The sequence below is a fragment of the Rhipicephalus sanguineus genome, chromosome 4 (genome assembly GCF_013339695.2).
Source record: "Rhipicephalus sanguineus isolate Rsan-2018 chromosome 4, BIME_Rsan_1.4, whole genome shotgun sequence".
Taxonomy (NCBI): domain Eukaryota; kingdom Metazoa; phylum Arthropoda; class Arachnida; order Ixodida; family Ixodidae; genus Rhipicephalus; species Rhipicephalus sanguineus.
In genome coordinates this window covers 159,659,070-159,685,370 of record NC_051179.1, presented here as the reverse complement: position 1 = coordinate 159,685,370, position 26,301 = coordinate 159,659,070, and positions in this window count along the sequence as shown.

Genomic DNA, 26,301 nt, shown 5'->3' with positions numbered 1-26,301 from the left:
GAACACCACGGCCGCACTAGAGGGAAACGCAAAGCGCGTCGTGCCCCCCCCCCCCCGCCCGTTCGCGATTTTTGTCGTGGCGTGCGCGTGAGCGGGAACGCGGCATAACCAGTATGACAGCCAGGTGAGGCCGGCGCGCGTCGCACAGCTATTTTTGGTTTGGATTAGCGTGATGCTATGAGCGAGGCCAACGCTTTTACGACGCTTGGGCTAAGATCGCCACCTCGCGGTGTCTTAAGACATTGACATAATTGAACTTCTATTGAAAACGTGCCGAATCGGACGGACGTGTAACGCGTCGCAGGTCATAATCGCGGAGGCCACAATAATGACGAATTACTTTACTTTACCGCTCCCAGAGGGCAACACCACCCCGCCGACCGGGGGAGTGGTAGATATAAAAGGCACGTTTGTAATGTGACCATGGCGCAGTAGATAGCGTGCCCGGCATGTGTTGTTGCGGACCGAGCGGTCGTGGGTTCGACGCCCATTTACGGAACTTTTTTTCTTTGAGATCTGATTGTGTAAATTTTTTCGACGTCATTTCCATGACGGAAATACGTCACTGAAGTCTTGGTGGACCCCGGCATAAAACACTTTCGTGTTAAAAACGTCTTGACAAGATCAAACTAATACGTTTTTCAGACGTTTTCTTAATTTCGCTGTAATGGCTTTGGAAATAAAAAAAAAAAGCTATTATAACTGTCTTTCCAGCATGTTTGGTCGGCAGCCTGGCGGCTACCAAAGGAATTTAGATAATACATGGACTGAAAAGAGCTCCCGCGGGAGCACTGTTTTTCTCTCATTTCCTACTGTCATTTGTTGCGCAGGTGACCAATCATCAACATCTAATCCGGCCATGTCCTCACTGTGGCATTTATAAATTTTCGACGTGCCATGTGCCGGCAAAACTACTTCAGCGCACCACATACATCCAATTTTCATATGGAACACATCGGTTTACTATTGAACAAATAATAAATCTGAACATGCAGAGGACGAACACGTACTTCATAAATGACGTTTACTGTATGGCGCACAAATAATCATGCTTATCAGAAGCAATAAGTTATGCTACGATCTTGTAAAAGCGGCTTTATTAATGAATAAAGCGCAACCGAATGTGGCACAAAATACGTCAGAAGGTGACCGCACAAAGGTGAAGCTGATTGCCACGGCAGCAACATAAAATCAAGTTCTGCATGAATGCACTCCAGGTCCCGTCAAAGAAACTGCACTGGCTGCCATACTAGCTGGCGCGGTCTCCGGCCCAATGTCTTGTACAAACAGCAGTGAAGAAAAGCTGCATACAAGAAAAAGCAAGTAAGCTTTTTTTTTTATTTACAACAAATAACACAGCATCAAGTTCTTCTAAAGACAGATTTCCAATTACAGATGTGATTACAGATTCACCCGGCTGTGCAAAAGCGGGACATGTTGGGGTACGCCGACTCTGCTGCTTCACCTTCTGCGAATTCTTGTCTTCTCGGCAATCTTAATTCAAACTAGGCTCTCGAGGAAGGCGACCTTGTCGAGTCTGTGAGTTTTGTCGTGCTGCACGGGTAGTTTGTAATTGCGCCGATGCGAGCCATCGCCGACGCCCTGGCCGCCCTGTTGAATTTGCGTCCGGCCGTTGTTTACATCACGTGGTTTAAGCTAGTGCGGCACGGCTTCAGTGAAGCGGAAAGGCGATTCCCGCTCGCGTGGAGGAAAAATCGTCCTCGGACCGATTTTTTCGCGTCGGGCTCGCCGCTTGCATGGTTTTGGCGGCGAAGCGAGTGAACTTCCGGTGAGTTTTGCCGCTTTCGCCCCCTTTGAGGCCAAGTCGAATGATGATGATGACAAACTTTATGTACAGGCAAAGCTCCTGTGGATTGCCCTGAAGGGGCCATGCTGATGGTCGGGGCCCTTAGTCCAGGGCTCCGCTGGCCATCCGCTCTGCTCTCTGATGGCGCGTTCACACTGAGACATTCGGCGGCGAGAGCGCGCGGAATCCGCTTCGGGGCTACGGCGGCAGCGAGATCCGCCGGAAAAGCTCATTCCGCGTCGATCGGTCCTGGACCGATTTTTGCGGCAGCTGCCGCCGGATTCCCTCACCGCGAACCAATCGGAACGCGAGTCGAACATTCGAAAAATGGCGGCGTGTTTGTGATGTCACAGTCGTCGAAGCTCGCAGCAACAATGAAGTCTTTCGTAATCATCCTGTAGCTCTCGACAACTGCCAATTGTTGTCGCGATTAGCATCTTTGCAATACATCATCGCGATTTCGCAAAACGGGTAGCATTAGCATTATCTCGGCTCGACCAAGCTTCTCGCGTCTTGCAAATCAGGACGAACCAACCACTACTGCTTGCGTCGTTTCTTTTGTTCGGCGAATACATGTTTATCCTCGTCAGACATCGCCAGAAAGTTGCTTTGCAGCAGGCCCAGCAGTTCGAAGATCCTGTGGATCCTGCTCCTGTTTATGTGCTTCTCCATAACGAAACGCGTACACAACGGAGAGCGCGTCTATGCCAGCGTTCCTTCGCGCGAAGGGACGACGACAACTAGGCGCCCTAGTTTCGGCGGTGCGGTTGCTAAGCGGTGTGAACAATGTGGAATTTCGGCGGCGCGCGAATTACGGTCGCTGTGGCCGGCGGATTCCCCAGTGTGAATGAGCCATGAACGAGCCTGATCTGGTCGTCGAGGGCCGGGCTGGACAGCAGTGCCTCCCATTGCTCACACGAGGTGTTCATGTTGTGGTGTTCGAGCCAAGTCGAACTTAAAGGGACCGACAACTGCCCAGAATATGAGATCAGTTGACTCCACTGATGTAAAGATTGTCCGTCGCATTGACTCAAACCAACCGTGTGTCTTTCGTGATATGTATATATATATATATATATATATATATATATATATATATATATATATATATATATATATATATATATATATATATATATATATATATATATATATTTTATTTCGTGATTGAAAGTCGTGAAAAAGGACCTGTGGCGCCTCTGGCGGCAAAAACATGAATGATCTGATGAAGACGGCCACGTGACCGTTAATTGCTGTACGCGGTCGACAATTTTTTTGTTAGTATTGAAATATTGTCCGTTTCTTTATATTAAAAGCTATTGCTCCATAATAATGTACATATAGGCCTGCGTTAGTTGTATGCATAAAAGTGGCGCTGCCTTCGCGTGACGTAATGATCCCACGCTCGTCAGCGCGTCTTGTCAAACTTTTCAGCGTGCTCATGCAACCGTGCACGCAGTTTCCAGGTCGCTAAGATTTTGGAGCGACATAGTTTTGCTACCTACACCTCGTCTCAGAAATGACGCGCGCTGCTACTCGGCGCGGCCGCGCATATGCGTAGTGACGTTTTCGATGACTTGGCTTGGCTCGTGCATCGAGAGAGTAACGATGCCGGGATAAGCCACCCATGACACAGGCGCAGGCAACCTTGGACGCATGCGCACACAACGCGGTACAAATACAGGGAAGGTGTATAATGCCACATCATCTCATTGTAACAGCTTGTTATTTTCAAAAATAGTTGAAAAGCTATAAATAAAGGTGGTTAAGCATAGTTACAGGAACTCCTGCGAAAGCAGAACAACGATAGCTTTCACAAATCGCGAAAAGGGCTGGCGGCATCGCTATCAATTCTCAGCGTTGCCGGAGGAAAGCTGCATCCGTGTTTAGAGCCTTTCAGATAGAAAAATACTGCTTGTAAAATAACTACGTGCTTTTGGGTTTAACTACTGCAGCTACAAACGCTGCGAAGGGTGAGATTTCTTCGCGTCGTAAAAAAGTGGGTCGAGAAAAATCTGTTGTCGGTCCCTTTAAGATAAATTCAACCTCCTGCGTAATACATTTGTCATCATTTAACGACATTTTGCAGTGGACTGTTGCATATATCACTTTGCTGAAGGCACTACCATGTTCGACGAGTCGTTCGACGTGCCGTTTCCCGCGAGTCGCGTCAAAAGTACAATTTTTATTTTCTCGAAATGAACGTAACCGAAAACGAATTTGCGCTATATTTCTAGCCTGGGATTTTATTGTGTTTATGCAAGCGCAGAGCACGAATGACTTCAGAATAAATAGATAATTGCAATTTATTTAGGAAGAATTACTATAACACATAAATGAACGTATGACGGAATTATTTTTGTTGCAATAGAGTATCGAGGTCCTTAAAGTAACGTTGTATCGATTTGACGCATTGACAGACAGTACTTTATAGGTGGTGTCTGAAAGGGTTAATATTTTCAAATCGGGGCCTATATACACTCTTTAGACTCAAATTCCGCTTTCGAGTGCAGTTTGAGGCTGTTATCCATGCTACCGAACAACATTGACTGTTTGGAACTCTATGGTGTTCAACCTAGTGTTCTAGTTCAGCCAACTTCCGGAAACCAACCTCTAGCAGCAGTGAAATGTGACGCGCCGGCCAGCATACGTCGCCGCGCTGACGTGGCTTGAGCGGCTGGCGAATGCGAAATCGCAGCGAGCAAAGGAAGAAAAAAAATTGTGGAAGCTTCGCACTGGTGGTGCCAAGTCTGAAGGAAGAGCGCAGCTGGGTGGCGTTCCTCGTTTCCCTTTATTTCTCTTTCTCTCTGTTTATTTTACCCCTTTTAGATGCGAAGCAGCTCTTTGACTAGCCTGTGTAACGCTGTCCCTCCGTCCGCACAAACGCGAGGCGACGCGCTTCCCTCGGCGCAGGTGTTGGAGCGGTGCCAAGTAGGTCACGCCACAGCTGGGCGTTGATGTCACGCACCCCTCGCACGCTTCCCTCGCAGGTGCGCGCGTACGTCACTCTCTCCCTCACCCGCCGGAGCGCCCGCAGCTGCCGGCTCCAACGCCCGCTCGCCTCCTGTGTTTGCGTTTCAAACAAACGTTTACACCAGTAAACGCTACACCGATTCTAAAAAGACAGGGCGTGCAAACACGGACACAAGAAAGAAGTCGGGACACCACAAACGCCGACTAGCAACTGAAGAGACGCACAACGGCTGAAAAGAAAGAAGGCACGAGAACTTATCTGCGCATGCCCGTGCAACAGGCGAACCTATCAATCCGGCACGCGTGGCGGTCGACGTGGAAGATAACTGTTAAGGCATTTGATTTCATCTTTATGCAAGTTAATCGACGGTTGGTTCACGCATTCGCTACCACTATTCTCGATATGCCATGATTCAATCATCAGGCGCGTTTCTTCATTTCTATGACGGTACAACACTGCGCATTCATCGAATTTTGGCGTGCACTTACAATCTCGACAATGTAAAGATAGATTAGAAGGTGAGCCTCCTGTTAGCGATCTCTTATGTTCCAACAATCTCTGGTATAATGCATCGGCCCGTTTGTCCTACGTAGAAGCGGCCGCAGCTGAAAGGGACCTTATACACCACACTCGTACGGCAATCAGTGAATTTGTTGGTGTGTTTTACGCAACAAATATCGGTCCGCTTCTTGTCTTTTACTCGCTCATTCTTCCTCTGCACAGCGGAACAAATCTTACCTAGCTTATTGGCCGCCGTGAAAACAACGTTAACGCCGTATCTACTTCCTACTTTCTTTAGCCTGTGAGATACGCAATGAATGTACGGTATACCTACGACACGTTTCTTCCTATCGCTTTCTGCAACCATGCTTGGACGTAAAACAATAGACTTCTTTAAACGTTCAGCAACCGTGGCCACTGCATCACGAGGATACCCTACATCTAAAAGACGCGTAATCTGTGCGTTAAAGCTATCACTCATTTTGTGCTCACACGAATTCGTGAGGGCTGATTTAAGGCAAGACATGGCAGTGCCGTTTTTTACAACCTTCGAGTGCTTCGACGAAAAATTTAACAGCGGTTTCGAAGATCTAGGAGTATACTGCCAGCACACGTGGTTCTTCTGGAACGTTAAGGAAATGTCTAGAAATTGTATTCCATTATTCTGAGGCACCTCTTTAGTAAAGCTCAGCCCACCTCCATTTACTTCAAATTTTTCGCTCACGGAAGTTACCACCTTTTCAAAGTCCTCACCACTACAAAAGATCAAGTAATCGTCCGCATAACGAAAAACCTTAATAACCGAATTACCTAAGGCACCTTCCAAAAGACTGTCGATCTTGCTAAGGTATAAATCACTAAGAACCGGAGCAACCTTAGAACCAATACATATCCCTGATTGCTGCACATAAACGCCTTCCTTCCAACCTACAAGCGTCGAATTTAAATACACGGAAAGGATTTCTAGAAATGCCCCGGTAGAAACACCACATTTATCGGTGAAAACCGTTTGGTGCGCTTGTTCGTTATTACTTGTTCGTTCGTTAACTCAAAGAGGTTAAGCAGTTCTAGCTGTATCTAGTTATTTGCAGAACTGCTTAACCTCTTTGAGTTTTTCAGACCCTTTTCGTATGCGTAATTCTCAGGCGCTAGTTCAGTTCCTCTCAGAGGAGAACCCCGGCTGTTGTAAAGCTCTTAGTATGGATATTGAAGACCTGTATTATTCTTTGCCGCATGAGGTCTTGTTAAACTGTGTTTTTGAATGTATTAACGAACAAACGCACCAAACGGTTTTTACCGATAAATGTGGTGTTTCTACCGGAGAATTTCTAGAAATCCTTTCCATGTATTTAAAGTCGACGCTTGTAGGTTGGAAGGAAGGTGTTTATGTGCAGCAATCAGGGATATGTATTGGTTCTAAGGTTGCTCCGGTTCTTAGTGATTTATACCTTAGCAAGATAGACAGTCTTTTGGAAGGTGCCTTAGGTAATTCGGTTATTAAGGCTTTTCGTTATGTGGACGATTACTTGATCTTTTGTAGTGGTGAGGACTTTGAAAAGGTGGTAACTTCCGTGAGCGAAAAATTTGAAGTAAATGGAGGAGGGCTGAGCTTTACTAAAGAGGTGCCTCAGAATAATGGAATACAATTTCTAGACATTTCCTTAACGTTCCAGAAGAACCACGTGTGCTGGCAGTATACTCCTAGATCTTCGAAACCGCTGTTAAATTTTTCGTCGAAGCACTCGAAGGTTGTAAAAAACGGCATTGCCATGTCTTGCCTTAAATCAGTCCTCACCAAGTCGTGTGAGCACAAAATGAGTGATAGCTTTAACGCACAGGCTACGCGTCTTTTAGATGTAGGGTATCCTCGTGATGCAGTGGCCACGGTTGCTGAACGTTTAAAGAAGTCTATTGTGTTACGTCCAAGCATGGTTGCAGAAAGCGATAGGAAGAAACGTGTCGTAGGTATACCGTACATTCATTGCGTATCTCACAGGCTAAAGAAAGTAAAAAGTAGATACGGCGTTAATGTTGTTTTCACGGCGGCCAATAAGCTAGGTAAGATTTGTGCCGCTGTGCAGAGGAAGAATGAGCGAATAAAAGACAAGAAGCGGACCGATATTTGTTGCGTAAAACACACCAACAAATTCACTGATTGCCGTACGAGTGTGGTGTATAAGGTCCCTTTCAGCTGCGGCCGCTTCTACGTAGGACAAACGGGCCGATGCATTATACCAGAGATTGTTGGAACATAAGAGATCGCTAACAGGAGGCTCACCTTCTAATCTATCTTTACATTGTCGAGATTGTAAGTGCACGCCAAAATTCGATGAATGCGCAGTGTTGTACCGTCATAGAAATGAAGAAACGCGCCTGATGATTGAATCATGGCATATCGAGAATAGTGGTAGCGAATGCGTGAGCCAACCGTCGATTAACTTGCATAAAGATGAAATCAATGCCTTAACAGTTATCTTCCACGTAGACCGCCACGCGTGCCGGATTGATAGGTTCGCCTGTTGCACGGGCATGCGCAGATAAGTTTTCGTGCCTTCTTTCTTTTCAGCCGTTGTGCGTCTCTTCAGTTGTTAGTCGGCGTTTGTGGTGTCCTGACTTCTTTCTTGTGTCCGTGTTTGCACGCCCTGTCTTTTTAGAATGAATACTTACCAACTAGCTCAGCTCTCTGTTATTCTACGCTACACCGAGTTTCGCTTGAAACGAAGCTTCCAGCGCTCACCGCAGCACCCGCGTTAGCGCCGTTCAACCCGTGACGCCACCCGTGCGCAACGCTGCTGCTTCGCATCCCATCAGGGTTCCCTTCGGGGAGGTGTTCTATTTTTATTTTGTATATCTCTCTTCCTATTTCTTTCTTTCTCGCTCTATGTGCTTATTTCTCTTTCTCGCTCTTTCTATATTTCTTTCTCTTTCTTCCTTTCGTTTCTCTCTATTTATCGCTTCCTCTTGCTTTCTAGTTCTTTCCCTCTCTCTGTCTCGTTCTCTCTCTTTCTCTCTCTGTCGATGTTTTTCTGTTTGTTTCCTCAAAATTATGGCACTTACCCACTCTGGGGTTTGGCCAAGACTGCGTATCGTAACTTCTCTCAGATAACTTCGAGAATGTCTTTTTATCTTTTAACACGAAAGCGTTTTATGCTGGGGTCTACCAAGACTTCAGTGACGTATTTCCGTCACGAAAATGACGTGAAAAAATGCACGCGATCAGACGGCAAAGAACAAAAAGCACCGTCACCGGGAGTCGAACCCACAACCCCTCAGTCCGCGACAACGGATGCCGGGCACGCTATCTACTGCGCCAAGGTCTCTTTTTTTTCTTTATTACTGCGTCACGGTCACACACGCTGTAGTCTTTACAAACGCGCCTTTCATATCTCGCACTTTCCTCTCGCAGTCCTCTTGGTCGGCGGGGTGGTGGTGGCGTCTGGGAGCGGTAAAGTGAAGTGATGCATCATGACCGTGCGCTCCGCGATTAACTCCCGAAACGCTTAGTTGCTAAGCGTCCGTCCCACTGCGCGCGTTTCCAGTATGTGATGTGCAGTTTTGAACGCCTTAACACACCGCGAGGTGGTGACCTTACTCTCGATGTCGTTCATGGCATCCATCCATCTATATTAAAAAAAAGTTGGACCATCTCCCCGAAGGGAACGCTGATGGGATGCGAAGCAGCAGCGTTGCGCAAGGGTGGCGTCACGGGTTGAACGGCGCTAACGCGGGTGCTGCGGTAAGCGCTGGAAGATTCGTTTGAAGCGAAACTCGGTGTAGCGTTTACTGGTGTAAACGTTTGTTTGAAACGCAGACACGGGAGGCGAGCGGGCGTTCGAGCCGGCAGCTGCGGCGCTCCGGCGGGTGAGGGAGAGAGTGACGTACGCGCGCACCTGCGAGGGAAGCGTGCGAGGGGTGCGTGACGTCAACGCCCAGCTGCGGCATGACCTACTTGGCACCGCTCCAACACCTGCGCCGAGGGAAGCGCGTTGCCTCGCGTTTGTGCGGACGGAGGGACAGCGTTACACAGGCTAGTCAAAGAGCGATTACACAGGCGATTACACAGGCTAGTCAAAGAGCGATTACACAGGCTAGTCAAAGAGCGGCGAGTCAACGAGGCCCCTGAGTGTGAGCTACCTGCTCGTGAATCAGTAATGGTTCACCTTGATCTGCTAAGCTTGCCACTCAATTTTCATTCTTTCAGTTGTGCATCACAAGCCTGCTGTAATTGCAAAGACGCATGTATTTTGCCTACTTTATTAGGCAAGTGGTAGTGAAAATAAAATATAGCGTTGTCGTGCCTGAGGTTCTGAATGCAGTGAGTCAACTGATGTTACTTATTTTGAGCTCACATATATTTAAGCCTTTACATCCCGATTTATCTTTGAGAAATCGTTTCCAAAATAATTTAATTTATTGCTTGATTGGATTGACACGTTGAATGAATGCCCGAAATACATTCGGAATAATATATGTATTTGTTTAGCATTCATAAGCATTTGTTCAGTTTAGAGACAGTTGGCTTCACTGCACTGTGATCATCGCAAACACCTCTCCTAACGCTTAATCTATTGGCCTCGAGGCCCACCACTGGAAGCGCCGGCGCCACCATCGGCGTGACGTACTTGGCAGGATCACGTGGTCTCCGCGGCCGCGTCGGCTGCTTGTGGCGCACTGCCGCGTGCTTTGAAAACGAGTTTCAAGTCCCACATGCGCTGCGGTCTGTTCAAATTCGGAAGTTTTCTCTCATTTTCTACTCAATTGAAACCATTTTAATAGAGTGGCTGCCTCCGAAGGCCACGAACATGGGGCCTTACCACTCGGTGCCGCAGCGCCGCGCTTACGCAAAGGAGCCCAGTGTCAGCCTGCACTGGTAACCGCGGGACAAGAAACAGCGTGAAGCATGGGTTGTAAAGCTAAGAACCGGCAAGTAGCCATCCGCTACGAGTCTTGTGTGCAACAAGCACTTCCGCGACGAAGACTCTTGTTACTGCGTCGGGCCTGCGATGTTCGGTGAGTAGCAGACAGCGCGCACTGAGACGATGGCTAGCGCGCGCTTCCCGCCGGCAAATGATGCTTATCTGCCACAGGATGGTAAAAGCGCTACATTTTACCATGTGCGATGCCATCTCAGAACCCTCCAATGCGACCTCTTGATCGTCGGCCCCGTGCTCAGCGTCCACAAAATCGGCTGCAGATGCGCAAGTCATTGTTTAGATACGTTGAATTAAAAAACGCACAGGGTCCCTTATGTATTCGTTAAAGATGACTAGAAGGCGAAAGCCACCTTCTTCTTGTCAGTCGATGCGCTGATTCTCCCGCGTTACTGTATTTTCTTTCTTTTCCTAGGCGTCGCATGCTACTACATGCTCGGTCTCGTAGACTGGTTCTCCTTCCACCAGCAATCTCGAAGTGGTGAAGCTTTGGTCTATGAATTTGTTGATCACAGAGAGCGGCAAGTTCACTGGAATGCAAACAGAACGATAATAAGGAGCATTTAAAAAAAGGCGTCACATATGCTCACGTTTTGTGTGAGCACCAAACGAAACGAATGCGCTGAATAAAGAAACAGAAGCAGCGGCATTTGCCCGCTGAGAAGGCCGATCAATATGCAGTGCGAGACAACTTGTCAAATGACATTGAAACGTACCCGAATTTAGACCGAAAAAGAAAAAAAAAACACTGAATCGTCGGGACGGCAGATCACATAGTTGTCATGCGCACCGAAGCCGCAGTTGTAAGGAAATTGTTTTTGAACTGCTCTGATAGCGTCCGCGCAACAGTAGTTGTTTGTTTACTCACAAATTCTCATGTTTTGCGGCCTAAAGTTCACAGCGCGGTGCCAAAACGCGCTCGTAGCAAAAGCGAAACCATCAGTACGAACATACATGCAGACGCTCATACATGTAGAGGCACCGTCAGTCATCGCGAACCCGTGCGATCGCCGGCTTGAGGCTTCTTTCTGTTATGCTCCGTTTGGTTATACAGGCAGTGTACTCTAACGAGATATTTCACATAGTTTGCACTCAGCGAGTGACTACCTTTTACGCAAGAAGCCGGTTCAGAGGTCTCCAACGCGGTGACAGCGTGAAGCGGGTGCTCGGTTTGCTCCAAAGAGACAGCGACTGTAGACTATCTTGTGCTTTCAGTTCGTCGAAAATGATTATATTGACAGTAAAGAACACGGTTCATTTCGAAAGTACTTACAGAAATGCCCTGGAGGGCTTCCGCGAGGTGTTTTTGTAGAGCGCCGACAGCAAAACCTATGGGGAGCGCGCCGGCGGCATCCTGCCTAGCACGCAATCGAGGCGCGTCCGATAGAGGGCGACTCCGTAACTCCTCGAGGCCAATAGCATATATATGCAGTGAAATCTCGTTGATACGAATCTGCATAATACGTTTTTCAGCCTATGTTTTCGTTTTTATTCCCTGCCAACATTCCTTGAAAATAATGCATTTTCATGCGTTTATTACCATCACATTTTTGCCAAAACTGGATAATACGACCGCGAAAGTGGATCTTGACCGATATATCGAGAAATCCTGCGTTTATTCTTCGCTATGCCAGCTCGCACCGCGTTCCAACAACCCACGATCTGCGCGTAGCAGAGCCGCTGAGGCCACAGCAGCATCAGTTTAGCGGCGAAAAGATCGCTGCTAGGCGATCTTTTCTTTGAGATTATATATATACATATATATTGCCGCTTTGTGAGGGCCCCCTCCAGTGAAGGGAGACTTTAAGCCGTGCTTGTAGTCATGCAGCCCTTCCTGTGTCGTCGCAATGCTTACTGCGATTCGAATACACTGTGTAAAGCATAACAAAACATAACACTGCCGCAGAAAGAAAGCTGCGCCCACGCGACCCAACAGCGGCCGGGGCGCCACCAGCGCCACCCCGTAGGCCGGCGCAGCCGCCGCGCGTGCGCAGCGCGCGGAACAGCTCTATCACCACGTGACTTATGCAACGCGCTCAGACACGCCGCCGGACAGGGTTGCCAGGTTTGGTTACTTTGCGCCAATTTGGCTACTTTTTTAGGCCGGTGGCGGCAGAAAAAGTGTGTTGGCTACTTGGCTACTTTTTGGCTAGTTTTTTGTTGCCTCAATTTGAACCAAATTATCAATAGCTTGTGACGTCGCAGCCGCTGGCGTTCGAGTATGCGATGTCAAAACATGGTTATCAAGGCGTGTTACAAGCTCCCGAAATTGAATTTGGCGCTCGGATTATACAAAAGAAAGGTCTTATGCATAAGTGGCTGGGACTTGGGAAAAAACTGTTGCTTGGCGTCTCATTTCGCAGACCACCTATTGCTGAACGTGACTTTAAACTAATTGAAAGTGAACAGGACAACCGAAAGCGCTTCGCATCCAAGGTGCTATGCACTTGTCGACATTAGAAATCGGATATCTGACGAACTGCTTGTGTCGTTTCCAAGAATCAGGGGCGGACTGCGACTCGAGAATATTAATTACTCGAACTTCGTCATCACGCGAGAAACGATTGCCGAAGTGAGCACAATTTATGATTCAATCACAGAAACTGACTTTGTGCACACTTATGCAGCACTAATTTTTATTGTCGGTGGTACTTGTAGCCCTTTCAAGAAAGGTAACGCAAAGCGCGCGAAGAGGACGTCATTTCTGCAACAGCGTAAGAAACTTCACCATCCGGCATGAAATGATTGCTATAGTCAACAATTTATGCTTTATTCTCAGTAATTATGATTGTGAAGGGTTTCTGGTGTACTTCTTTACGTTTCCACCAAAAGGCTACTGAATTTAGTCATTTGAATAACAAGGTCGCATTCGTTTTCACACACGTGTGGCTACTTTTGGCTACTTTTAGTGCCCTTGGCTCAAGTTGGCTACTTTCTGGCTAGTTTTTCCGATTTATTGGCTATTTTTTGTCTTTTCGACCTGGCAACCCTGCCGCCGAACTCCGCCGTTTTCTGCGTGTGTTGTGCATCGCCTCCCTATCGGTCGAGTTTTGCAGTCGGTGTTTCGGTTGTTTGAAGTGTGCCTGCGCTGTGTGCTCTTCCTTTACCTTCTGCCAGTGCTGCTTATTACGAAGATGCACTATACTCAAAGGGAGACCTGCAGCTTCATATCGTGGAGCACTCGAACTGAAACGGTATGTACCACTATCACGTTGCTACGGCCAGCGCTTTGTTAACGCCGAGAGCGCGATCTAATGCCGTTAACTAAGCTTTTCTTAACTGGTTGACGATCGGTGAGCATTTGTTAACGTAGCGAGCATATGTGAGTGTATTGTTTCATCGGAATGAAGGCAAAGTTGTGTGACATTAGACGCGGGCAAGCTTTGCTTTGTTTGGTGTTGAAAGCAGTGTGCGCATGCGCGGCTGTGATTCGGAGGGGGATTTGAACGCAGTTGTGGCGGTGCCCTCCTGTTGGCGGTGGTGTTGGAAGGGGGCCCCGCTCTCGATGAACCACTATATTGATTTAAGAATAGTTGGGTTGTGACGGCGCCTGTTACCTCTAAGCGTCAAGCGTGTCTAAGGCGCGTATGCTTCGGCCTGTTGGTAATCCAAGTGCATTTTTTTTCGCACAAGAAAAAACAAAAAAATAAAACCAGGGCAGAAAACAGCGACGTGGTGTCCGCGTCGTTCGTTTGCGTCCTTGTTCGTTTTGTGCGCTAAAACTACCGTGATGCTCGGGTTGATGCGTGTGGGTCATTTTAACGCAGCATGTTGCTTCGTTTTAGGTACGCCGCGCGAAGCTCGCCTAAGTGCTAATACATTCCGTTTCGTTAAATTCGTACCGATGTTTTAATTCATCCGTAACATAGGTTGCCTGATAATGCCGGCACCCGTGCATGGGGAGCAGTTCGTTAAACTTGACTTGTGTTCGAATGAATTTTTCATGTCTATGTGTGGCCGAATCGCCTTGCCTACCTGAACTGTGCAAGCGCTAGTTCGAGCATCAGTGTGCACTTAGACGTGCGCAGGGTTCCCCATCAGGGGGGAGTGGAGTAGGAAGGTTAATCGCTGCCCCCTCCCCCCGCCTTACTAAAAAGTCAAAGTATGGGGGCAGACTTTGCGCCCCCCCTCTGTCTGAATTGACTAGGGGGGGAACCCCCCCCCCTTCGTGCGTACGCCTGAGTGCCTGCGTTCGAGCACAATTTATGTTATTCTGTTTGTTTCCATTATGTCTAGCTCTCATTACTTTGTTGTGGTTATTAAGAGTTATATGCGCCTCGCCTCGCTTCGGCGTTGTAACTTCGCTAAATACTTTTACGTGTACAAACATTAAAAACGGTTTGTACGACCACCTCCAATGATATTATTTGGTAAAAGACAAGCCTAATGATTTATCAGATATTTTAAATTCTCCAATCATATTCAAGGCTGCAAGAGAAGTCCTTGTGCATAGCTTTGTTTTATATGCTTTTTATCGATGTGCAGGAATCCTTCGTGCCACTTAAGAATGCTCCTTTTTCTTTAAAAATGCGGATGATATTTGTCAAATAGTACTTTCTCTTTCCCAAACAAACTAATTGCATGTAGAAAAGCTGTTAATTCTCTCCAGTTACATATGGGGCATGTTATGAGCTTCATATTTGTATGGTACTATCGTGAGCAATATGAGCTCGAACACGCGAGCGCGTGGCGAACAGCCTTGAACCTTACGTCGGCTGATTCGCAGCAGCGGCTGTCGGAAACAAAGTGGAAAGGGCGCCGCGCTTCCACTAGCTGTTCACCCTCCCGCTTCGATATTGATGCGAAACAGCATCTTAGAGAGTGTCAGTGGCCGCTAGCGGTGATATGAATTCCCATCAACGCGAACAGCCCACATCGGACTAGGTAGCTGCTGAGATATCGGCTGTGACGTAACCTGCCACGATGCGCAGGCCATGCTTGCGCATCGGTATCTCTGTGGTGTCGGCTGAGGATTTTGCTGCGCCTCATTTATTTATGTTGTTATCATTGCTAGCGGTCATTGGCGCGCAATCAGCCGCCATCTCGCAGCAATGCCAGCGAGGCGGGAGTACTAACAGCCAGCGGAACAGCGCCCCCCCCCCCCCCTCTCCCTTCCAGTTTCGGCAGCGCCAACCACGTATCACCCTATCTCAGTTTTGAGGCTATATTCCACGTGCTCGCATGCTCGAGCTCATATTACTCACGATAGTACACGGCACAGAAACTGTTATTTACTGAAACAAATAATTGAAGTCTGCGTAGCGCTTTCCAGACAATGATTTTTTTTATTTTTTATCATGCAGGGAGCGAGCGTTCCAATAACACCTTGCATTGTGTCCGATGGTCTCGATCTTCCCTATGCAAGCCAGCTTTTCCTCCATGTGGACAAAGAACTGCTCTTCAGTGTGTCCAATGCCGAAGAATGAGTAGCTGCACTCATGGCAGTACATTGGCTGTTAAATATCGACTGCCATCACAAGGCGTTCAACGTTCTCGTCGCTGTTGAATGGCTCCTTCTTGGCCAGTGGGTAATGACTCCGAGGACACAGGTAGTAAAGCTCCTGAACATTTTCAAAAAAGCCTAGAAAATATGCCTTAGCTTCTGCTTACAATATGACGCCACCTGTGATTAACTCGAGCTTAAGCCATAAAGTTATATTTTCATATGGTAACGAGTAGTTATTTGTTTTACATTATATAGAAACGTATACTATGGCGGTACTAGTATTTCATTTCAATTTCTTGCTCATTTTCTTGTGACATTTTAATACCAGCCATTTTGTCTCTGCCGATTTCAACATGTTCTCGCAGGTCATTCCACTTTGTGGTTATCGGCTTAGTTTTAAATGCGAAGCATTTCTTAGCGAACTTCTGCGAGTTTGAGCGTATCTATCTATCTATCTATCTATCTATCTATCTATCTATCTATCTATCTATCTATCTATCTATCTATCTATCTATCTATCTATCTATCTATCTATCTATCTATCTATCTATCTATCTATCTATCTATCTATCTATCTATCTATCTATCTATCTATCTATCTATCTATCTATCTATCTATCTATCTATCTATCTATCTATCTATCTATCTATCTATCTATCTATCTATTTATTATAATAAAGAGCTGAGACACGGCGTGGACAAGAGAAACTGTAATATGACAGTATAGAACCGTAAGCCTAGCCAGCGCAAACAGCAACAATGTTCAGCACGAGCTGCTCCTGTGTAGCGCTGACGATACGACTGTGTAGCTAGCTCTTCAGGGTGCACTTCTTCTTCATCACATTTTCCCCCTCGCTGAAGACAGAGCCCAGTAAGCGTTCTAAGGTGTCGTAAGAACAAGGGGTTCGTGATATGGCTTGAGGCGATCCACGTGAACAGTTTCGAGGCCTCGGCGACGCAGGTCCGTAGTGGGCGTGAGGGGTTCGATGATGTAGTTAACGGGAGAAGTTTGCTGTAGCACGCGGTAGGGTCCATGGTACCGGCTGACAAACTTCGAGGAGTTACCTGGCGCAGGAGTGGGAGGCACCCAGAGCCAAACAAGAGAGTTGGGCGAAAATTGATTGTGGGGCCGTCCGTTGTCGTGTCGAAATTTCTGTAGCCCCTGTTCCTGAGTTGTCAGGGAGCGGGCTAGTTGCCGACATTCTTCTGCATATCGAGCAGCTTCGGAAACTGATGTGCCCTCTGAGGAGTCGGGTCGGTAGGGAAGAATGGTGTCGATTGGAGACGATGGTTCTCGGCCATAGAGTAAAAAGAAGGGAGAAAAGCCGGTCGTCGCCTGGGGTGCCGTATTGTAGGCGTACGTGACGTAGGGAAGAATAAGGTCCCAGTTGGTGTTGTTAGAGGCGACATACATAGAAAGCATGTCTCCAAGAGTTCGGTTGAAACGCTCGGTCAAGCCGTTTGTTTGAGGGTGATATGCGGTAGTACAGCGGTGAATCACATTTATTTATTTATTTATTTATTTATTTATTTATTTATTTATTTATTTATTTATTTATTTATTTATTTATTTATTTATTTATTTATTTACAGATACTGCAATCCCCATAGGGGATTTTAGCAGGGTGGAAATACAGCATATTATGGAAAAATGTAGGCAACAAAGCAAAACAGAGTATAATACATTGCTTCAAAAATACAAATACATCGTATGCGAACGAATACATTGTTTTAGGCTATTGCGCATACAAATACAGTCCTAATACAAAACAACAACTAAATAAACAAAACTTGGCAAAAAGAAAGACATATTATAAAAGGAGGTCATATTGGAAGGTAATTAACAGATGTTTGCAGCAAATAAAGACACTGAAGGTTGAGTAACTTGGGTATTAGTCAGGTTATTCCATTGAGTCACAGTCCTTGGAAAAAAGGAATATTTGAAACAATTGTTTTTTACGCTGAATGGGGTAATTAGTAGGTGATGCCTCTGTCTTGTGGCATACCCAAAAGAAAAAGTAATTATATCAGATATGTTAATATTGTAATCTTTATTGATAAGTTGAAATAAGAATTTTAGTCGGGAAACACGATTGCGTTCCGTAAGTGCAGGTAAGTTGGCTTGTTTTAAGAGTTCAGTTGCAGAGGTACGGGTGTAGTTATTGTAAATGAAGCGAACTGCCTTCCGCTGCACCCGCTCGAGTTGTTTAATGTTAGTTTGCGTATAGGGGTCCCAAATTATGGCGGCATAGTCAAGGACTGGAAGTATAATTGTTTTATATGCTAACGAGCGTACCGAAAATGTAGATTGTTTTAATGCCCTCCTAAGAAAAACAATTTGCGGCAGGCGTTGGCGGTTACTTTATCGATGTGTAGGTTCCATTTTAGGTTGTTAGTAATCCACAGGCCCAGGTACTTATATTCTGTTACCTCAGATAGAAAAACATTGTTAGCCGAGTAAGTAAAACTGTGCTTATTCTTTTTGTGAGTAATACACATGAAAACAGTTTTCTCGAAATTCACCGACATCTGCCAATCTTCGCACCAGGCAACAACCTTCTGAAATGCATCATTTAGTAATATTTGATCGCAAGGACTATCTATTTCGGAGTATAAAACACAGTCGTCGGCATAAAATTTAATCTTAACAGGTAGATCTTTTGCAAGATCATTTATATATAGCAAAAAGAAGAGAGGCCCAAGAACCGAACCTTGGGGAACGCCAGAGTCAACGGAAAGGTTATCAGAGTCGTGATTCTGAAAGGTAACGAATTGTCTACGTCCAATAAGGTAATTTGAAATCCAATTAATTAGTCTAGGATTTTTAAGAATTATGTCTAATTTATACAGTAGTTTCTGATGAGAGACTTTATCGAAAGCTTTCGAAAAATCCATGAATATAGCGTCTGTCTGTTTTCCATTGTTTATATTGTTTGCAAAGTCATGCACGGTTTGTACCAATTGGGTTATTGTCGAATAGCCTTTACGGAATCCATGCTGATTGATTGTTAGAAATTTATGTTTCAAGGAATTCCAAAATGTGTTTGTGAATGATGTGTTCCAAGATTTTGCATGCAGTTGAAGTTAATCAAATAGGGCGGTAATTTTTGATGTGCTGCTTATTCCCGGTTTTGTGGAGTGGCTTAACTCTGGCGATCCTCCAGTCGCCCGGCACCTGGCCAAATTTTAAGGATTTCTCAAACAAAACCTTTAAATATTTTGATACTCATTCCGCATAGCGTTTAAGAAAACAACTCGGAATGTCATCTGGGCCAGAGGATTTTCTGATGTCTAGATTTAGTAATATATTAAAAATGCCCTCTTCAGTGATCTGAACGTCAGGTATAGGAGGCAGGACGACGTCGTAAACTGGTAAAATGCCATTATCTCGAGTAAATACAGATTCATGACATTCAAATACATATTCATTACAGATTAAAATCAAATACAGATGACATTCATGACATTCATTCATGACATTCAAATACAGATTCATGAATACAAATACATGACATTCAGCGAGAAGTTCTTGAATAACATCCGCGAGAAAGACGCGCCCTCGGTCGCTCAGGAGTTCACGAGGAGCGCCATGACGTAGAACAAAGCGTTGAAGCAGGAAAGACGCAACGCCACGTGCCGTTGCGGCTGGCAGAGCGGCTGTTTCTGCATATCTCGTGAGGTGGTCTATCGCCACAATAACCCAGCGATTTCCGGCGGATGTGTATGGTAGAGGACCGTAAAGGTCTATTCCAACCCGGTCAAATGGTCGCATTGGGCACGGCAACGGCTGCATTGGTCCAGAAGAGCGGCAAGGATCGGGCTTGCGGCGTTGACACTCTGTGCAAGATCGAATGTACTTTTGTACGAATGTGTATATGCCGCGCCAGTAAAAGCGAAGACGTAGTCTGGCATAGGTTTTAAACAGACCAGCGTGTGCGCACTGTGGATCGGCATGGAAAGCAGCACATATGCTGGCGCGGAGTTGCCTGGGTATGACAAGTAGCCATTTGCGGCCGTCAGATTGGTAGTTGCGGCGATAAAGGATTCCATCACGGATGGCGAAGTGAGAGGCTTGTCTGCGTAGTGCTCGAGATGGCGGGCGTTCGAGCGCATCAGAGAGGTAATCTATCAAAGACGCGATCCACGAATCTTTGCGTTGCTCCAAAGTCATGTCGATGGATCCTAATGGCGAACATAAGTTGTCCAGAATGGAGACACTCACAATGTCAGTGGAAACAGGCGAACGCGAAAGAGCGTCGGCATCGGCATGCTTCTGCAGCCTGAGCGGTAGATAACCCGGATGTCGTACTCTTGGAGCCACAAAGCCCATCTTGCCAAGCGGCCGGAGGGATCTTTGAGGGAGGACAACCAGCAAAGTGCGTGATGATCGGTAACGACATCGAAGGGTCGACCGTACAGGTAAGGCCGAAATTTTGTAATGGCCCAGATGATCGCTAGGCATTCTTTTTCAGTTACTGAATAATTTGCTTCAGCTCTTGTTAGTGTGCGACTTGCGTACGCAACAACATAGTCTTGGTAGCCGGGCTTTCGTTGGGCGAGGACTGCTCCAAGACCGACACCGCTAGCATCCGTGTGGATTTCTGTGGGAGCACTTGGATCGAAATGACGCAGTATGGGTGGTGTGGTCAGTAGCTGACGTAGCGTCGCAAACGCATGATCGCAAGCCGGGGACCACGCGGACAGATTGGGGTCTCCTTGAAGCAGGTCTGTCAAAGGTGCCATAATCGAGGCGAAATTGCGAATGAACCGGCGGAAGTATGAACAAAGGCCGATGAAACTGCGCAACTCTTTTAAAGACGCAGGCCTCGGGAACTTTTTAACGGCACGTAGCTTAGCGGGATCAGGGAGTACGCCATCTTTCGATACGACATGTCCGAGAATGGTCAGCTTGCGTGCCCCAAAGTGACATTTCTTTAAGTTTAGTTGAAGGCCAGCTTCAGCAAGACATCGTAAAACCTGCTCCAAGCGACGAAGGTGCGTTGGGAAGTCAGGCGCAAATACCACCACATGATCCAAGTAGCACAAGCATGTGTGCCATTTGAGGCCTCGTAGAATAGTGTCCATCATGCGCTCAAATGTCGCAGGCGCATTGCAAAGGCCGAATGGCATCACATTAAATTCGTATAAGCCATCCGGTGTGATAAATGCGGTTTTTGGCCGATCATCTGTATCCATAGGTACTTGCCAATAACCAGAGCGGAGATCGAGGGAGGAAAAGAACTCTGCACCTTGTAAACAGTCTAGGGCGTCGTCTATCCGGGGAAAGGATAAACATCCTTTCGCGTTATCTTGTTTAGACGACGATAATCTACGCAAAAGCGTATCGTGCCATCCTTCTTTTTAACTAAAACAACTGGTGATGCCCACGGACTGTCTGACGGTTGAACCACGCCGCGCTTTAGCATGTCACCTACTTGTTCATCAATGACGCGGCGTTCAGTCGACGACACACGGTACGGTCGCTGCCGTAGTGGTGGGTGAGAACCTGTGTCGATCCGGTGGCATACAGTTGATGTTCGGCCTAGACAAGTGCTGTGGCTGTCGAAAGCTGGGCGAAATTTGTCAAGGAGGCATAGAAGGTCACGGCGTTGCTGCGGGTTTAGATCGTCGTCGATGACATGGCTGAAAACGTCACTGGCCGATGCGCCAGTCAAGGGACTACAGAAGAGGGCGTTGACCTCTGATGAACCATCAGGAACGCACGTGATGGTTTCGCAAGGCTCCATTGTGCCGATACATTCACCTCGAAGCAATGTAATCGGTAATGGGAATGGATTGCCCACAGGGACGTCGGTCGTACCACCTTGAAGGGTAAGCAGAGCGGTTGGGAGCGGTGAGAGGTGGCGATGAACGAAAGCAGCGGAAGGCGTGAAGAGCGCGATACCTTCGGAGGCAGCGGAACATGACACAGGTGCCAAGACAGTAGCGTGCGGAGGGATCTGGGTGTCGTCGGTGATGACCAACTTCGCGCAGGAAAGGTGATCGCCGGCAGGTAAAGCATCGGCAAGAGATGAGAAGGCGACTTCTGCACGGGCGCAATCGATGACGGCTTGGTGACGGGACAGAAAATCCCAGCCTAAAATAATATCGTGAGAACAGTGCGGAAGTACGACGAACTCGACTGTGTAGGGTACTTCTTCAATGATGAGTCTGGCAGTACGCGCCGCAACAGGCTGGACGGGCTGTGCTGTGGCAGTGCGAAGAGACGGACCGTAGAAGGGGGTCGTCACTTTTGCCATGACAGATATTGCGGCACCCGTATCGATGAGGGCAAGAACAGATACACCTTCGAGAACGGCATTAATAACATTCGGCGGCGGAAGAAGAGGGCTTGTACTTTGCGACGATGACGCAGTTCTTGCCTCGGGAACTGCGCCATTTAGTTTTCCGTGTCGGTTGCAGATGGACGTCGACGCATCAAGGAGAGCGAGCGACGACGAGGAGAAGGAGAACGACGGTCAGAAGCTGGTCGAAGGCTTGGTCATGGAAGGGGCAACTCGCGGTCTGAAGCGTAGGAGAACGTGTGGCTGTAATCAGGTGCGCGTGGGTCGTCACGTGAATGTAGTGGTCGGCTGCGGCACAGGCGTGCAACGTGTCCGGGTAGACCGCATGAAAAGCAGATTGGCCGGTTGTCGGCTGTGCGCCAAGGATTGGCGACCCGATGGACCGGAGGTCGTGGCGGCATCGTGGCGTAAGCAGGAGTAGACAACGGAGGCGGCACGCGGAACGTCTGTGGTCGTGGTCGTGCTGCTGCTTCGGCGTACGTCAACGGTGCGGTGACTGGTGGCGGCAGCTCTGGTGGAAGAACCTCAGACACTTGGTCTTGTATGAGGCGTTGTAGTGCGGGATTGAGCGGCGTACTTCGCTCCGGCAGGTTGGGGATTAGTGAGAGCTGGCGAGCAACTTCCTCGCGCACAAAAGCTTGAATCTGCGAGAGAAGTACGGGATCTTGCGAGGGAGTTAAGCCGGACAACGATTCCTGATGTTGGACAGGGCGGCGGGTGACGAGGCGTTGCCGGCGGAGCTCGTCATAGCTTTGGCACAGCTCAATGACTTGGGCGACAGTACCCGGGCCCTTCGAAATCAGCATTTGGAATGCGTCCTCGTCTATGCCCTTCAAGATGTGCTTGATTCTGTCCGCCTCGGCAATGGTCGCATCGACGCGTTTGCACAGGTCGATGACGTCCTCAATATAGCTGGTAAAGGTCTCGCCAGGTTGTTGAGAGCGCGACTGCAGGCGCTGTTCCGCGCGAAGCTTGCGGACAGCAGGACGGCCGAAGACTTCGCTGAACTTAGCCTTGAACGCGGTCCAGGTGGGAACGTCGGATTGATGGTTCCGAAGCCACAAGTGAGCAATGCCGGCGAGGTAAATACCGACAGTGGCCAGTTTCATGGCGTCGTCCCATTTGTTGAGGACACTCACGAGTTCATAGGTAGACAGCCAGTCGTCGACGTCGTGGTCATCAGTGCCGCTGAATATTGGAGGGTCCCGCTGACGAACCGCGCCGGAGCATGCGGTGGCCTGCGGAGCAGGTAGCGGCGGGCTTGTGTGAGTTTCGGTGGTCATGGCGGCAGGTAGAGTCCGGTTGCGCAACTCCAGGATTGTCAGAAGACCTAGCAACCTCCACCAATTATAATAAAGAGCTGAGACACGGCGTGGACAAGAGAAACTGTAATATGACAGTTTAGAACCGTAAGCCTAGCCAGCGCAAACAGCAACAACGTTCAGCACGAGCTGCTCCTGTGTAGCGCTGACGATACGACTGTGTAGCTAGCTCTTCAGGGTGCACTTCTTCTTCATCACACTATCTATCTATCTATCTATCTATCTATCTATCTATCTATCTATCTATCTATCTATCTATCTATCTATCTATCTATCTATCTATCTATCTATCTATCTATCTATCTATCTATCTATCTAGCCGCCTACGACTTTGTGCTCTCCTGGCTGTTTCGTTAATCGGATGTATACCAAAATTGGTATGGAATAACATGACCGTATTACGAACATAAATGACAGGTCATAACATGAAAATCATGACACGCATGTCATGTGCGGCATGATTTACATGACATGGTCTCAATGCGCTCGCGGCCGTTTAAATGAACGGATATATAAGAAAACTGGTATGACGACACATTTCGACATGACGAACATGTGGCAACATGAAAATCATGACACGCGTGTTATACATGTTATGATTTACATGCCACGCTCATGAGGCACTCGCGGCCGTTTCGCTAGGTTGATATACACCAAAATTGGTATTGCGCAATGTGACTGTATGAAGAACATGAATAACAGGTGGTAACATGTAAACCATGACATGCATGTCATGTATGTCATGATTCACATGCCAGGCTCATGGTGCATTCGCGGCCGTTTCGCTGGCTTGATATACACGAGAATTGGCGTTGCGCGACGCGACTGTATGAAGAACGTAAATTAGAGGTGGTAACATGAAAATCATGACACGCGTGTCATGCACGACATGATTTACATGCCACGCTCATGACGCCCTCGCGGCCGTTTCGCTAGGTTGATATACACCAAAATTGGTATTGCGCGATGTGACTGTATGAAGAACATGAATAACAGGTGGTAACATGAAAACCATGACATGCATGTCATGTATGTCATGATTTACATGCCATGCTCATGGTGCATTCGCGGCCGTTTCGCTAGATTGATATACACCAAAATTGGTACTGCACGACGCAACTGTATGACAAACATATATGACAGGTGGTAACTTGAAAATTATGATATGCATATCATTTACGGCATGATTTACATGCCACGCTCATTGTCCGATCGCGGCCACTTCGCTAGCTTGATATACACCAAAATTGGCATTGCGTGACGCGAATGTATGACGAACATAAATGGCAGGTGGTAACATGAAAACCGTGACATGCATGTCATGTATGGCATGATTTACATGCCACGCTAATGGTGGGCCCGCGGCCATTTCGCTCGTTTGATATACACCAAAATTGGTATTGTGCGATGTGACTGTATGACGAACATAAATGACAGGTCCTAACATGCGAATTATGTTATGCATGTCATGTAGGGTATGGTTTACATGACACTGTTATGGTGCGCTTCCGGTCGTTTACATAACTGGATATATACCAAAACTGGTATGGCATGACAGGAGCGCGTGATGAACAGAAATGAGCGGTCATGCAGTGTACATACCGGAATATACGTTTCATTGGCATGGTATATACCACATTGTGCATGCACGCGTGCACGGCAAACATGCGATATATGGTGAACTAGATGCCATGGCATGAATGATTTCATTTGGCTCAAAAATAAACAAAGCGATGTATGCAGCTCTTTGCTGGCTGCTTCGCATTACGTCGATTCCCACAGTGCGTGGGATCTGCCGGATTTTTTATATTCAAAAAACTTTGTGACTTTTTTTGCAGTAGTTTTAATTATTGAGATCTTTTGCTATTGAAACTTTAGCTTAACAAAACTGCCAGTACTTGTCAGTGAAATCAGTGCATCGAATATTGTTCTAAAATTTATTTTTGAGCTATATGACAAGCTTTAAGTTTTGTCAGTATTTTTTAAAAGAAATAAATACTCGTTTTATTCAATTACCAATGATTCTGTTGTCTGCTTGGAAAGGGAAAATCTTTAAATTTCTCTGAACATGCCCGTGTAAAATTTTATTCTACTGTTGTTATGTAGGTAATGCTTCTGCTGTGCTGTCGTGGTCATAACGTCCCTATTCCCATGCATTTTCTGCATATTACCGCATTCAGCAAGCGCTGCAACGTGCGCTTCATGGCCCGATTACCCACTTTTTTGTGTTGGAGCCACTATCCATTGCTTTTGAGAAAGTGGGAAAGATTTCATAATTTCAGCAATGTGCACAGTTTTCTACTTCACTCATGTACTTTCCGAGAAAAGAGATAATATGGAGGCCTGCTGTGGAAAACGACATTCTGAGTCCTTATAATGTTGCGTGAGTTGTCACGGAGCATTGATGCCCTGCTCGTGTATCAGCTACAGCTGTGTGATGGCATTGTTTACCCTACTAAGAAAGTCGACAACAGGCACAATGGTGTGGGCACTGCTGAAATCTTGCAACTTTATCAATCCACTTTCTCATCAAGGAATTGCACATTTCTGAACTATCTCCTTAACAGGAGAACGACCAGACCGTACCTTGTGTGTTCCATTTGGCTCCAAACACATACACTGATGTTATGCAGCCCATTTAAGACGATGGCACTTTATTTTATCAACTGCATAAGTGCAGGTATGAGAAGTGGCACCAATATTTCCCTTCTTGGGAAGGGCAACTACAGCGGGAAAATTCATTCTGGGGTGCGCCCAAAGGGACCAGGTGTCTGTAGTGCCCCAAGGGGGCTGACAGGGAAGAAGGTTCATTTGTGCTTCTCCCTGTAACTCAGGGGCGTAGCCAAGGGGGGGGGGGGGTTGGGGGGGTTCAAACCCCCCCCGAAATTTTTCATTTTTGCTTGCGTATATAGGCGCGCACACATACAAACGCACGCACGAACATACATAAAGTATGGTTGAACCCCCCCCGAAAAAAATTTCTGGCTACGCCCCTGCTGTAACTGCTACCTTTT